Consider the following 15,505-nt stretch of genomic DNA (forward strand, 5'->3'; position numbering starts at 1 on the left):
TGACCAAGAAAAAAGAAATAATTTTTTATGAGAATGAAAAATTGCCAATATCAAGAAAGGAAAATAAAGGAACATTATTACTAACAGCATCAGCTCTAAGAGGGATCCATTTTTTGGTAAATTGGCTTCAGGGGCAGCCTATGACCTCAGCATTATCAGAAAGTTGGATTTCTGAGTGGTAGATTTGGAGTTCTTAGTTAAATTCATTCCTGGAATTTGGAGGAAACTGAAGAAAATTCTCATGATCACAACTTTGAAAACCTCCATGATATACAAACAAAAGGAAGATTGGCTGTTCTAGATAACCAGTTAATTCAATCTGTGATCTTTTATTAGATCTTGGATTAGAACTAACCAATAAAATCAACTAGAAAAATATTCAATGGTATATTTGGTGGAAATTGTTTCATTGAACACATGACATATATATTAAAGAACATTTTGTATATCAGGCTTAAATTTTCTGAGTGTGATAATTACATTGCAATTGGATAAAATATTTTTTTAATGATATACAAACTAAAATATTTTTGTGAAATTTCAAAAACTTAGTTTTAAATAATTGATAAATATGTAATTCAATAGAGAGATTGGAATGGCTATGTACACATTGCTAAATTTAAAATGGATAACCAACAAGGGCTTATTGTATACCACATGGAACTCTGCTCAATATCATGTAGCAGCTTGGATGGGAAGGGGAGTTTTGGGGGGGATGGATACATGTGTATGTGGCTGAGTCTGCTCAATATCATGTAGCAGCTTGGATGGGAAGGGGAGTTTGGGGGGGGATGGATACATGTGTGTGTGGCTGAGTCCTTTCTCCGTTCACCTGAAACTATCATAGCAGTGTTAATCAGATATACCCCAATACAAAACATGAAGTTCAAAAGAAATTTGTAATTCAAAATATGCACTGTCAGTGTATATATTTAGACAGTGAACAATAAAGGATTTCATATAGTAAACAGTGAAATCTGGAAAATCTAGGTAAAGAATATAAAAATGCAAACTTCTAATTTTTGAAGCCAGATGCTAAAGAATCTGCCTGCAATGTGGGATACTCGGATTCAATCGCTGGGTCAGGAAGATCCCTTAGAGAAGGGATAGGCTATCCACTCCAGCTTTCTTGCCTGGAGACTTCCATGGACAGAGGAGCCTGGCAAGCTACAGTCCATCAGCTACAGCTGATGGTGCAGTCAGGCATGACTGAGTGATTAACAGTTTTAATTTGTTTCTTTTTTTTTCAATGAAATCTGAAAAATCTAGGTAAGGGATATAGGAATGTAAACTAATTTTTGAAGGTCACATATATTTATACTAAAATTTGAGTTAAAATAACAACTGTATACAGTACATCCTTATAGTCAGCAGTTTATAAAAAGCCAACTCACTTCACAGTCCTTGTAAGTATTTTTGTTGTCATACCGCTCAAGTTCCTTAGCCATTATGAATCTCAACCCTTCATATTCCACCTGTGTCTCACTCAGATTACAGGTAAAAGTTTTAGTGATTGTGGAGCTACATGGTGTTCTTATTCCTTTCAGTTGAGGATAAAATTCAGTTCCAAAATTCCACCCTGAAGATTAGCATTCTAAGTACAAACTAGTAGTTTAATCTTTTCAGAAATCTGAGCCTGAGGCAGAGGAGTTATGTTCAATTCCAGGGAGCAGAAGTAAAAGACGAAGTGGCAGGAAAGAAGGGAGAGACAATACAAGTAGAGATTATTGAATTGCCTACCACTAAGTAAGATAAATTGCAGAATACTGTGATTACACTCGAGAATCCATAATATCTGTATTCAGGATCCTCATATTAGAAGGGATAATACAAATTAATTTATCCACAAATTGCTGAATCCTACTGTTCAAAGTGCACCCCTTGGGGCATTAACTCCCACATACTTCCAGGTTGTGCAAATGAACCTGCCAAAGAGGCCCTGCACAGCTCAGAGAAGTCCTCACACAGGAAGTAGGAGGAGCCCAGCCTGGGCATTTCACAAAACACTGTTAAATTGTGCACCTGTGAAGATTTTCATGGTTCAAGCAGAGTCAATGGTCACCCTGGGAACAGAAACAAGAGAAAGTGAGGGGAAGAACATGTGAAGGATGGAGCGCTGCTTATAAGTGTGTGTGTTGGGGAGGAGGGGATGTGGGTGGCAGAGACTGGATTTATGGAGTCCTTTGTAACATGCAACAGTGGAAGCGATCAGTTGTCATTTCTGATATTAGGCTGTAAAAAGACTGGCTTCCATCTTGGGTTTCTATCATATTATTTTGGATTTGATCACTATGTTGTGCCATGGAGTGAAACTGTCCTCGAGAAGTCTCATGTGTCTTGAGGGACTGAGCCCTGCTAACAAGCACATGAATGCATTTGTAATTGGATTTATTCCACCCTCCCCCACCTTGGGTCTGTAGTTGTGACCATAGCAACAGGTGGCCTACAACTTGACTATAATTTCAGGACTGATCTATAGACAGGCACTTAACTATGTCACTCTAATTCCTCATCCCCAGAAACCAGTAGAAGATACATATTTGTTGTTAAAGGCCATTAAACTTGGTGGGGGGGGGGGGTACAAAACAGAGATATTACTTTGCCAACAAAAGTCTGTATAATCTAAACTATTGTTTTTCCGATAGTCAAGGATGTATGTGAGAGTTGGGCCATATAGAAGACTGAGCACTGAAGAATTGATGCTTTTGAACTGTGGTGTTGGAGAAGACTCTTGAGAGTCCCTTGGACTGCAAGGAGATCCAACCAGCCAATCCTCAAGGAAATCAATCCTGAGTATTCATTGGAAGGACTGATGCTGAAACTGAAGCTGAAGCTTCAATACCTTGGCCACCTGATGTGAGGATCCGACTCATTAGAAAAGACTCTAATGCTGGGAAAGATTGAAGGCAGGAGGAGAAGGAGAAGACAGAAGATGAGATGGTTGGACATGAGTTTGAGGAAGCTTTGGGAAATGGTGATGGACAGCGAAGTCTGGCGTGCTGCAGTCCATGGGGTTGCAAAGAGACAGACACTACTGAGTGACTGAACAGCAACAACAACGAATTGGGGGAGGGCTATTTCTTATATAGCAGCTTATTTCTTATATATCATATACTCTCCTATCTCATCCCCCTTTATGGTCTGTGTCCCAGGCATCATGCCCTAGGCTCTCAAGTGTGCCCAGTTTCTCCTCATGTCTAGAGCTTTCAAATAGTGCCACCCAAGTAAAATAATTGACTTTCATATTAATACTTCAAGTTAATTGCACTTGTTCTCTAAAATCTGAACTGCTTATCGCATGCCTCATGCCATACTTTAAAAATGTTCTCCATTTTCTTAATGAAACCTTTCACAATTTAGAATTATAGTTTTGTATGATTATTTGGCAAATGTCTGAGTTTGCCAGTTGGATTGTAAGCTTACTAAGGCAAGGTTTCCCTTTTTTGTTTTTTAACTCTAGCACTCAACATAGTGCTTGACACAGTTCTTGATCAGTATGTATTTTTCAACTAACATATGATTATATGAGAGGCATGGTGCAAAATTTTCACTATTTACAGATATATTGCCTGGAAATTATATTAATGAATAAAAAATAAGTAAGTAATGTGTTAAATTTGCCATCCAATTACATATCAAAATTAATTTTTCTAATAAAATTAATAAATAAGAAACATCATAGAGGGAAACAATTCTCTGTTGCAATAGAACAAAAATTTAAATATTTAGAAATAACTCATCCAAAAAGTTTTATTCAACAGGTAAAATAGTGAAGCATTATGGTTAGTCTTTAATATAAGACAACTAATGAAAGTAAATACCTTGATCTTGCATGGGAAGAATACATATCAGAAAGTTGTCCTTCTATTAGTCATATGACATATTAACATAGTGTTAATATAGTGATTTAAAATTAACAGTCCAAAATTGCAATTACTTTTGTACCATCCTTATAATTCTATAAATATATATAGTTTTCAACTTTCACTATTAGAATCAACTATGAGTTTAAATAGAATTGTTTAGCAGGGAGGATTATGGGAGAAGTTTCTGCTGTTAGAGAGTGTTGATACCTGCTATTTACAGGAGATTATAAATAACTTGTTTTCTTTAGACTAAATTCTTATTAAAAATATGAACTTAATTTGTATGAGCTCAGATTTTTAATAAGGATTAATAGAAATCATTAATAGAAAGTTCATAGCAGACTGACAAACAATTTATAATCTGTTTGTTTCTGCAATTGTTATTATAAAGTGAAGTCGCTCAATCGTGTCCAACTCTTTGCGACCCCGTGGACCGTAACCTACCAGGCTCCTCTCTCCATGGGATTTTCCAGGCAAGAGTACTGGAATGGGTTGCCATTTCCTTCCCCAGTTGTTATTATAGTTAACTCTTAAAGTTAGCATTGCTGCTGCATTGTCAAATCTGATTAGCTATTTCTGTTAAGCATTTTTTCTGAGTGGTAAATGAGTACATAGTGTCTTTAAAAAGTGTCTCTCATTAGAATTACCCCAAGATTTTTGTCAGGAGTTTAGTTTCTTGTGAATCCCATTAGAGTATTTGGAATTGAGGACCTGGAACGCATATTTTAGAAAGAAACCCAAGTGATTTTTCACCCACACTCAAGTTATAATTTGTAAAATTCACCGCATTAGCTTGTGAATTAAAGTTACATTCTCTGTGGGATTTCTATTCTACACCCAATTTAAATCTAGGATATGTCTATTTCTAATTCATTTCAAGCCAATTAACTTTCCTTATTTACTAATAAAATTCACATTTACTTTATTAGTGTATTTTTCTTGCTTAATTTAAAAAAAACCACTTTTAATGTGGATGCATTAATCAAAGCTTTCATTTTAATTAATGATAAACTGAATTCCAGAAAATTGGTATGTGATTTTAATAAAATTAATTATAATGAAGTTAAAATAATCACCTTTAAGAATGTGCATTTGCTTCTAGTAGGGATTAGATTTCAACTGCTATTTACATATTTCCATACATAACTCAGAGAACTGCAATGTATATTAAGTAAACCCTGATTGTTACTGTTTTTGCTGTTCCTTCACTGTGATAATACTATATCTAAAAGGAATGTGAGACTTAGGGGTTTGAAATGGCTGAAAGTGAAAGTCACTCAGTCCTCAGTCCTATTCAGCTCTTTGCGATCCCATGGACTGTAGTCAGGGCTTCCCTGGTGACTCAGAGGTTAAAGCGTCTGCCCACAATGTGGGAAACCCAGGTTCGATCCCTGGGTTGGGAATATCCCCTGGAGAAGGAAATGGCAACCCACTCCAGTATTCTTGCCTGGAGAATTCCATGGAGGTAGGAGCCTGGTAGGCAACAGTCCATGGGGGGAATTCTCCAAGCCAGAATACTGAAGTGGGTAGCCCTTCCCTTCTCCAGGGAATCTTCCCAAGCAAGGGATCGAACCCAGGTCTCCTGCATTGCAGGCAGATTCTTTATAAGCTGAGTCACAAGGGAAGTCCTTGAAATGGCTAAGGGCATGTGCTATCTCTTCATTCAAAAATCACGTTGAAATTACAGAATAATCACAAAATAAACAGTGAAAGACTTGGCGGTCCTGAAAAATCAGGAGGAATCCCTTGTAAAACTAAATTATTGAGTTATTTCTGAAGGATACAGAGCCAACAAGATCAGACTGACTTTAGAGGATAACCTAATCTGAAGCTCAATAAAGGCAAAATTAAGAAACTTCAAAATAATTGTGATTCCAAATATCCTAAAATGCATTAGGTCAAGAAATAGTTGGGAAACTAAAGATTGTCTTATCGCCAAGTATGAAATATATTACTTGTGCCAGTTACCTCTTAACATTTTCTGTATCTAGAGAATTTCTCCCCAGAATACCCTCTCAAGAGATCAAGTATGGCAGGTTCCCAGAGTGTTGAAGCTGGAAGGAGAAACTAACAGGCACTTGGGAAAACTTCTGATGATTAACATATAAATGGCTATTTCTTCCTGCTCAACAGAAAAGTGAGACCAGACTCAAATCATAATTGCAACCACAGCTAGAAATCATGTAAAGTAAAAGTGCATCTGCTGTTTGGAAAAGAAAGAAACATTTAGTGTTGCGCTGAGTGAATAAAAATAAGCCATTTCAACTGCTAATATTGATCAGTGTTAACTATTGTTATGAATTTACACAGAAAAATCCATAGTGACCAAACATCTGAGGGAGCATAGAAAAGGAGCACTAGCTGGAGCAAGTGAAAGAACTATCTATTAATGAAAGAAATTAATAGAAAAAATAAACACAGACAATAAGTATCTTTATTTAGTAGTTTTGAGAAGGTAGCATTTCTGCAAAACATGAATATGAAACTTTTTAAAGGGAGCTTAGAAATTTAAAACAGATGCAAATGCAGCCTCAATCATGTGGATCTTACTGAGGAATGTTGCTGTTTGATCACTCAGTTGTGTCCGGCTCTTTGAAACCCCACGGACTGCAGCACGCCAGGCTTCCCTGTCCTTCACTGCCTCCCAGAGTTTGCTGAAATTCATGTCCATTGAGTCAGTGATGCTGTTGAACAATCTCATCCTATGCCACCTTTGGAAAAGATATAAGAGAAAAAGGATCAGGATACATGTGAAACAATCCTGCCCTGAAGAAACTGTGAGTGTCTCCATGTCCCAGAGGACTCTTTCTTCCTGAACCTCACTGGCCTCTCACAGTGAAGGTCTAAATATCAACTAAGAAGTGCTTATGGTGATGCAGACTGAAGAAGGAAAATAAAGAGGGAATTACATCATAATAAAACCTGGATTTACTCTATATTAAAAGTTATTAGAAAAACAGAGACATCCCTGTGCCTACAATGGTCCATATAGTCAAAGCTATGGTTTCTACCATAATCGTGTACATATGTAAGAGCTGGACCATAAAGACGGCTGACTGCTGAAGAATTAATGATCTCAAGCTGCAGAGCTGGAGAAGACTCCTGAGAGTCTCTTAGATAACAAAGATATCAAACCAGTCAATTCTAAAGGAAATCAACCCTGAATATTCATCGGAAGGACTGATGCTAGAAGCCGAAGCTTCAGTAGTTTGGCTACCTGATGCAAGGAGCCGACTCATTGGAAAAGACCAGATGCTGGGAAAGATTGAAGGCAGATGGAGAAGGAGGTGACTGAGGCTGAGATAGTTGAATGGCATCATCAACTCAATGAACATGAGTCTGAGCACACTCCAGGAGATAGTGAAGGACAAAGCAGCCTGACATGCTTCAGTCCATGGTGTCACAAAGAGTCAGACAGGACTTAGTGACTGAAAAACAACATTAAAAATTATCTACCAATGTCCCTTTATATATCGGCTTCCCAGGTGGCAGCAAAGTCATAAAGAGCCCACCTCCCAATGCAGGAGACATAAAAGAGGCAAGTTCCATCCCTGAGTTGGGAAGATCCTCTGGAAGAGGAAATGACAACCCGCTCCAGTATTCTTGCCTGCAGAATCCCAGGAACAGAAGAACCTGGCAGGTTATAGTCTATAGGGTCATAAAGAGTTGAGCAACTTGTGTCTAAGACATGAATATCATTCAGCCTATTCAAGCAACTATAATGTCTGCACACATAGAATAAAGGCACTAAAATATTCTTACTAAATTTGGATAAATGGCAACCATATGGATTATGAGCCAATGAATACATAATATGAAAAAAAAAAAAAAGTTCCCAGGAAGACATTGATGTTTAAAGAGGTAACTAAAATCTAAGAAAAAAAAATTAGCTAAGCCTTCAATCAAGAAGATAACATAAGAATAATTTTCCCAAGTCATAAAAAGTTTCTACAATAATTCGGCAGAAATGTTGCTTAAAACAAGCAAGTAAAGTGAAAGTGCTAGTCGCTCAGTCGTATCCAACTCTTTGCAACCCTATGGACTGTATAGTCCATGAATTCTCCAGGTCAGAATACTGGAATGGGTAGCCTTCCCCTTCTCCAGGGGTTCTTCCCAATCCAGGGATCAAATCTAGGTCTCCTACATTGCAGGCAGATTCATTACAAACTAAGCCACAAGGAAAGCCCCTGCAAAAAACAAGCAAACTATATTCCATTTATTCTCTCACAGCGCTGGAGGCCAGATGAAAGTAAGTATTACTTAATGGGAATCATGGTGGCGGCAGGACCATGGTTCCTCCAGAGACTCTAAAGGAGAAAGTTTTCCTTGACTCTTCTAGTTTCCTGTACTGTAGGCATCCTGGCAAATGTGGTCCATTGCTCCAATCTTCAAGGACAGCATCTTTAAGTATCTCTTGGCTTCATCTTCACATTGCCTTTCCCCCATCTGTGGAAAATCTGAGTCCTTCTTGCAAGGATACGTGTGATTGCATTTAGGGCATGCTGGTGGCACTAGTGGTAAAGAACCATCTGCCAATGAAGAGACATAAGAGGCACAGGTTCGAGTCGTAGGTCAGGAAAATCCATTAGAGGAGGGCATGGCAATCCACTCCAGAATTCTTGTCTGGAGAATCCCATGGACAGAGGAGCCTGGTGGGCTATAATCCATGGGATTGCAAAGAGTCAGACATGACAAGCAATTTCGTACACATACTCACAGTAATCCATCATAATTTTTTATCACAAGACCTCAATTTATTCACTTCTACAAATACTCTTGTCTTTCTGCAATATGAGGTCACATTCACAGTCTCTAGGGATAAGAATGTGTGTTTTTGGGGACAGACATTTTTTAGCCTACTATGATGCAGCAGTATTGATAGATTCTCAGTGAAATAATACTTCAATTTTAACTAGCATTGAACATATTTAATATTTACTTTCAAAGTATCTTAATGAACATAGGTGAGGATTAGAAAAATGTTTGCTTCAACTGAGAACGTGTATTTATTTATAAGAAAGCTTCACCATCATTCTTCACTCAGGTCCAGTGATAAGATAGATAATGCAAATGAATAAACTTTGAAATCTCTGTACAAATAAATGTTGCTAAAAATCTACTGTTTCTACTGGCGCCTCAAGGATGTTAAAATATCATCCTGATGAAATTATAACAAACTGACAAAATAAGAGGGCAATTATGGAGAGACTAATAATAGTAAATTTAAAAAAATCTTTTATTTCTTAGAATTAGTTATCAAGATGAACAAAAGTCCTGTGTTACTAGAGCTGAATATTGGGAAAATTAGAAAAAAATAGAGTACTGGTCATATTTTAAAGTCTACAGGTAACCATGAATTAGGCCTGAGGAACTAGAATTCATATTTATGGAGTAAAATTCCATAAATAGTGATCAAAAATACATACATACATAAATGAATAAATAGATACTTTTTCAAATATCAAACTAAGCTTCCATGCTGTTCATTAATCTTACTGAATGAGCACCTGATCCTCAGAGAAATGGTCTCAATATCATCAAGTTGCAGCAGTTGCCATTCCAAGCAAAATAAACAAGAGAGGAAGAAAACATTCTCTATTTATAGGAGTATTTTAAAAGAACATCCATCAGAAGTTCTGTGGCTTGAACAAGTACAAAAATATATCTATTATATTTAAGTGGAATAGGGCAGAGTGAATCAGTTTCCCAGTTCTGAAATGTTAAAGGGCAGACATTTCATTCTATTTCTTCCTGGCTTTTCTACATAAAAAAAAAAAGATCCACTCTTGACAGACAGCAGCAGTAGAAGACCTTGTTACAACGTACAGTCATCTGGCGAATGACTTTGTTTACACTGGGTCCTGGTGCCGTGAAAATCAGGTTAAAAAACTATAAGAATGGTTTCTTTTCAGTAAGGAAAATGCCAGGAAATTCTCTCATAGAATAAAAATTCATTCCTATGAAAGTGAGAGAAAAAGCTTAAGCATCCTTATTTTATCAGGTATAAAGTCTTTAACAAGAAATGGATTTTTGTTGTTGTTGTTTTTTGAGATTTAAAAGATATTCTTTCTCTATTTTTTCTTTTTTCTTAACTTAAGTCAATCTGAAATTTTATGTAGGAATAAATTTATCTTTAGTTCTTTGAAATGAGTCTGTTTTAGGAACAGCAACAACAAAAGTTCTTTACAAAAGACACCTCGGTATCATTAAGATTTATAGGATTGAGCTCCATAAGTGTAGGATTGATGTTTTTTGGGGAAATTTATAGAAATTCTACAGCCTAGAGAAGGGCCTGCCCCTAAATCAGAGCTCAATAAATTTTGTTGAATGAATTAATGATAATTGATACTTAGTTTGGACTCAATGACCCTTAAGTAAATTAAAATTATTAAAACAGATTGTTTTATTACTAACTCAGCTCTGTCTCTCTGGGGCCCAGTGAATATTAGATAATATATATTCTGGGACTATGGTAATGCATTTCTAGATGGTATCCTATTTCTCAATAAAGTATATCCTTGTGGTTAAGTGGTTTTCATTGCTTTAAACAATGAAAACCACTATGTGAAAATGATTAGTGTTGAACTACTCAGTTCATGGTACACTATTATTAGAAGCATTAAAAACTATGCCAAAATTCATAGGCTTAAAAACTTAACTTGATGAATAAAAAGTTAGATTGCTTCAGGAAATAAACCAGGACTAACATTTCAGTTCAGTTCAGTTGCTCAGTCATGTATGACTCTTGGCAGCTATTTATTTAAAAGGATATTCTTTTTCCCAAACTGCAATACAGGCAGTACTTTGAGCTATTGGTTATTCAGTTAAAAGTGAATGTGTATTGTTTTTTGTTTATTAACAGAATGTGCATTAAAATATTTTCCCTCAGACCTAATCTCTTATTAATGAATTTATCATGATCATATCTAAAATACTAATTTTATTGATTATGGTTTTTTAATCTGTCTGTTAGCCAGTGAAATAATTTCCAAGTCACTGCTAATGTGAAAATGGGCCCAGTCTCACAGTTATTCAAAAACAAGCCTATAAAGTCTTAAAGTATAACTCCAGTGATCTTAATTCTTGCATTCACACTGAAGTATACAAAAGCCTGAAAAATTAGGCCCCAAACTGGGCATATTAGAGAGATACCACACGATGAAGTTTTCTCCAAATAAAAATTGAGAACTTTTCAAATATACCCACACACACAGATGGGAGTAGGGGTAAGATGGAACTAGAGAACCTCTTTAAAAGGATAGTTTATGAGATAGAAAACATTTCATTAATTTTTTTCTATAAATAAAAAGACTTACGTTGAACTCACTGCTGCTTTTAACATGTTTATAACATTGCCAACTTTTTTTCATAAAATGAGACATATGATTATATGTATTAGAAATGTTGGAAAAGGTATAGTAAATAAATAAGATTTGTTGATAGTTACTGATTTTAAGAATTTCTTTTTCTCGTTCACTTCAAGTATACTTATTTCTCCTGTAGATTGCTAGGCTCTTCTGTCTATCCCATGGACTGTCTACCCCACCAGGCTCCTCTGTCCATGGGATTTCACAGGCAAGAATACTGGAGTGGGTTGTCATTTCCTTCTCTGGGCAAACTTCCTGACCCAGGGATCGAACTCAGGTCCCCTGAAGAGCAGGCAGATTCTTTATCGTCTGAGTCACTGGTAACTAGAAAGAAATACCTTTATTTACAATTTTAAAAAACAAAACCTATAAGAATTTTTAAGGTAAAATTATTAGAAAATATTTTTGTATGAAAGTCTCCTCCATAGAATATCAGAATATATGAAATCCCACTGTGATACATTTATTTGGAAGAAGCAGAGAGTAACTTCTTGAAAATAAAAAAAAGGAAAAAGGCATAAAGTATTATTTTCAACTTCAAAATAGCTTATTTGTTAACAAGATTATTGAAAATAACAAGAGTACAAGGAGAGATAAGCAAATGTATTAGTACCAGAAATAGCGTCAAACTTTTATTTTTCAAATAAATGCATTCATAAAGTTCTTAAATTGTGTGATAAATTGTAGGAGCTTTAGGAATGCTTGTCCTTGTTGTTGCTTTTACTGCTGTTTTTTTTTTTAAATTATAAGCATTTTTAGATTTATCTTAAGTTTAAAAGCCTAAAGAATTAGAAGATATCATAAACATATAATTAGAAAGAACTCTAATTTGAATGACAGTTTTGTTATTCACTACTATCCATTTTGAGCAGATTTTTAAATTATTCAAATAGAAAACTTATTAGGCAGTATATTTCCTGAGATATATTCTTGTTAATAAACTAAGTTATAGCAATTTAGTCATATTAATATAATATGCAATGTTTGTAATATTATGGTTGAGCATTATGTGAGAAAAATACACTTTAAAATATTATAAAACCACTTGAAAAGACAGGAAAAATATTACCTTTTCCTAAACTTAAAATTAGAAAACAGAGAAAGGGTAAATGTTTATTTAGATGCCCACAAATAAAAGCATTGGAAAAGAAATAAATTTGAATCCTAGCTATCCATTGTGTGTTGTGCTTCAATGTATTGTATATTCTGTTGCTTCAGTTGTGTCCAATTCTTTGTGATCCTTTGGACTATAGCTTTCCAGGTTCCTCTGTCCATGGAATTCTCCAAGCAAGAATACTGGAGTCAGTTGCCATGTCCTCCTCCAGGGAATCTTCCCAAACTAGGAATTGAACTGGTGGCTCCTACATCTCCTATGCTGCAGGCAGATTCTTTATTGCTGAGCCCCCGGGTGAAACCTCAACTATACATTATGCCAGGTATTATATATAAACATAAGAGGTATTATTAAGATATGCTGAATATTCTAAAACTATTAGTTTTATAATGAAGCAACAACAACAAAAAGCTCAAGTTATATATGTGATGGAGAATGAGTCACCTCAAACTCAAAAATGAGTTTTTAAAGATCTGAATGAGGGTGAAAAAAAGTCAAGCTGAATGCAATCTTTACTACAACAGAGGTGATAATTATTATGGGACTAAGATGGAGAGATGATTATTATATCAGGGGATTTAGTTAGGTTTTAGAATGAAGGAGGGAGCATCTGAAATGAAATTTGAGGGGACAATACCATCAGGGAGAAATTTCAGTAAAATACAGCTGTAGAATGTGCATTAATCAAAGGGGAAATGCATACACATGGAAAACATGTTGGGAAAGGGAAAACAATTGTTGAGGGTTTCTTTGTTTTTATTATAGATGCTAGTTGTTAAAAAATGCTCCTAGGAAATTAAATGTGAAATGAAAAATTTTATCACTAGATGGGAGACTAGACTAAATGTAATCTCTAACAAACAGTACTTTAATGTCTGTAAGGTTGCATTCTAAGTGTTTCTCATGAATTAATTTATTCTTGACAACAGATATGAAGATCTACATATACATATCTCCACTTTATGTATGAGGAACAAAGACCCAGAGATGTTGAATAACTTGCTAAAGTAATCACAGTCTAAAAAAGGCAGATGTATTAAGTTCACCCAAATATTCTGACCTCAGATCTCTGCTCTTATCAATTACACTTAAATTTTTAAGTGTAATGTCCTTGAACAAATATAATAACACTTCAAACTTCCATTGTTGTTCCAATAAGAATTCAGGTTATGCCATTTTGTGTAAAATTTTATTTTTCCAAGGATACCAAATTTACTAGGATTCTTATAAATATTCTTAAATGCTTATTCTCAATACCGTCTCTCTTGTAGTCTTAAACCCAAATATGTAATGCAAAAATGACAAACTCTTTTTATTTGAAAAGTAGGGAACATGCATGTAAGTAAGGCTGTATTTAGAAATTCATCATTCTTGTTCTAGTTTAATGAAAAATATTTATTGATAAACAGCAGACTCATTGTTGCCAGAATTCAGTGAAATAAAGTCTATGAATAAAAATAAGCAATCTGAAATATATGTATATTATACATGCCGGGCACTAAAGAATATATGGATTTGATTCAAGTCATGCTTTTTTTTTTAAATCTTGGATTGGACTATTTTTGTTCATTTACATTTAAATCTACTTTAGGAAAAATATATTATTTATTGAAAAAGTGCTTGAGTCTATTCAGCAGTCAAATTCAGAAAAGTTGACAAAATTTGCAAACATTGATTTAAAAGAAAAATCACCCAATAGTTCTTTTGAAGAGAGGCACAACAAATGTTTGGATCTGACAGTTGGATTCTGTCAGTTTTAGTAATTGTTTTCTTAGACCATCCTGAGATCACTGATATTAACTACATCCTGAGGTCTGGAAAGTGAATGTTTGTCTGCTGCCCAATTTGTTCTGAAAATGTTAGCTCTCAAGAGAAATCTCCGTCTTTCAGGCCTGTCTTTTTTCACATCAGCCTCTAGCTGCTAGTGCCAAAGTATGTATACATTCATGAAAGTGAAATTTGCTCAGTCATGTCCGATTCTTTGTGACCCCAGAATTCTCCAGGCCAGAATACTGGAGTAGGTAGCCATTCCCTTCTCCAGGAGTTCTTCCCAACCCAGGGATCGAACCCAGGTCTCCCACATTGCAGACGGATTCTTTACCAGCTGAGCCACAAGGGAAGCCAAAGAATACTAGAGTGAGTGGCCTATTCCTTCTCTAGCAGATCTTCCCAACCCAGGAATCCAGCCGAGGTCTTCTGTATTGCAGGCTAATTCTGTACCAGCTGAGCTACCAGGGAAGCTGGTAAATATTCCTAGGAGATGCCAAAGATCCTATATCTCCTCATTAGCTAGAAGGGAATATCAGAGAGCTTCTCTCTCAATCACACACACACGTACACACACATAGCTTGTAAATTGTGAATATGGCATAGTATTTGCAACATTGCTTATCTGATTTCTTCTTAAAGTTTTCAACCTTTACAGAATATCAATGGTAGGCATTTTGTGAAATAATCAAAACATGCCTTTAATGTCTTTGGTCTGACCCAGAGTAAGTTGTTCTTTTTTGAAATGCAGCTTATTCTATCTAACTCTTCTGTTACTCCATGTCTTTTGTGATCTTTTCCTCCTTCAAATCCCTCCCTCCTGCTGCGATGACACTTACATAAAGATCTGAAAAGCTCACACATGACATGTATGTTAATATCTTACTAACTTCAAAGTAGTTCTTATTTTGTGTCTACTTTGCATGTTCCATCATCATATATGCTAGAGCATCATCTTTTGCTTCCTGAACAATCTTAACATTTTTGACCATAGATGTGTGAGTTTATATCTAGACTCTCTATTCTGAAGTATATGTAGTAAAATTGGAGTGATACAGAAAAGATTAGCATGGCCCCTGTGCAAGAATGAGAAGCAATTTGTGAAGCATTCCATAGTTTTAGGGCTTCCTTGGTGGTTCAGATGATAAAGAATCTGCCTGCAATGCAGGAGACCCGGGTTCAATCCCTGGGTCAGGAAGATCCCCTGGAGAAGGGAATGGCAACCCACTCCAGTATTTTTGCCTGGAGAATCCCATGGACAGAGGAGCCTGGTGGGTTACAGTCCATGGCGACATGACTGAGCAGCTAACACTTTTACTTTCTCTATTCTGTTTGTTTTTTCTTATGCCAATATTACACATTTTTAGTTATAGTAGCTTTATAATTAGTCT

The 15,505-nt window shown here is 35.7% G+C and overlaps 1 non-coding gene across 1 annotated transcript; it reads left to right on the forward strand.

Annotated features, from left to right (window-relative positions):
• Positions 1–15,126: 15,126 nt before the first annotated feature.
• On the forward strand, positions 15,127–15,234 carry LOC136146774 (U6 spliceosomal RNA). Its single transcript, XR_010659062.1, has one exon. It is a non-coding gene; the product is annotated as a U6 spliceosomal RNA (small nuclear RNA).
• Positions 15,235–15,505: the final 271 nt, after the last annotated feature.

This window comes from Muntiacus reevesi, chromosome 14 (genome assembly GCF_963930625.1).
Source record: "Muntiacus reevesi chromosome 14, mMunRee1.1, whole genome shotgun sequence".
NCBI lineage: Eukaryota > Metazoa > Chordata > Mammalia > Artiodactyla > Cervidae > Muntiacus > Muntiacus reevesi.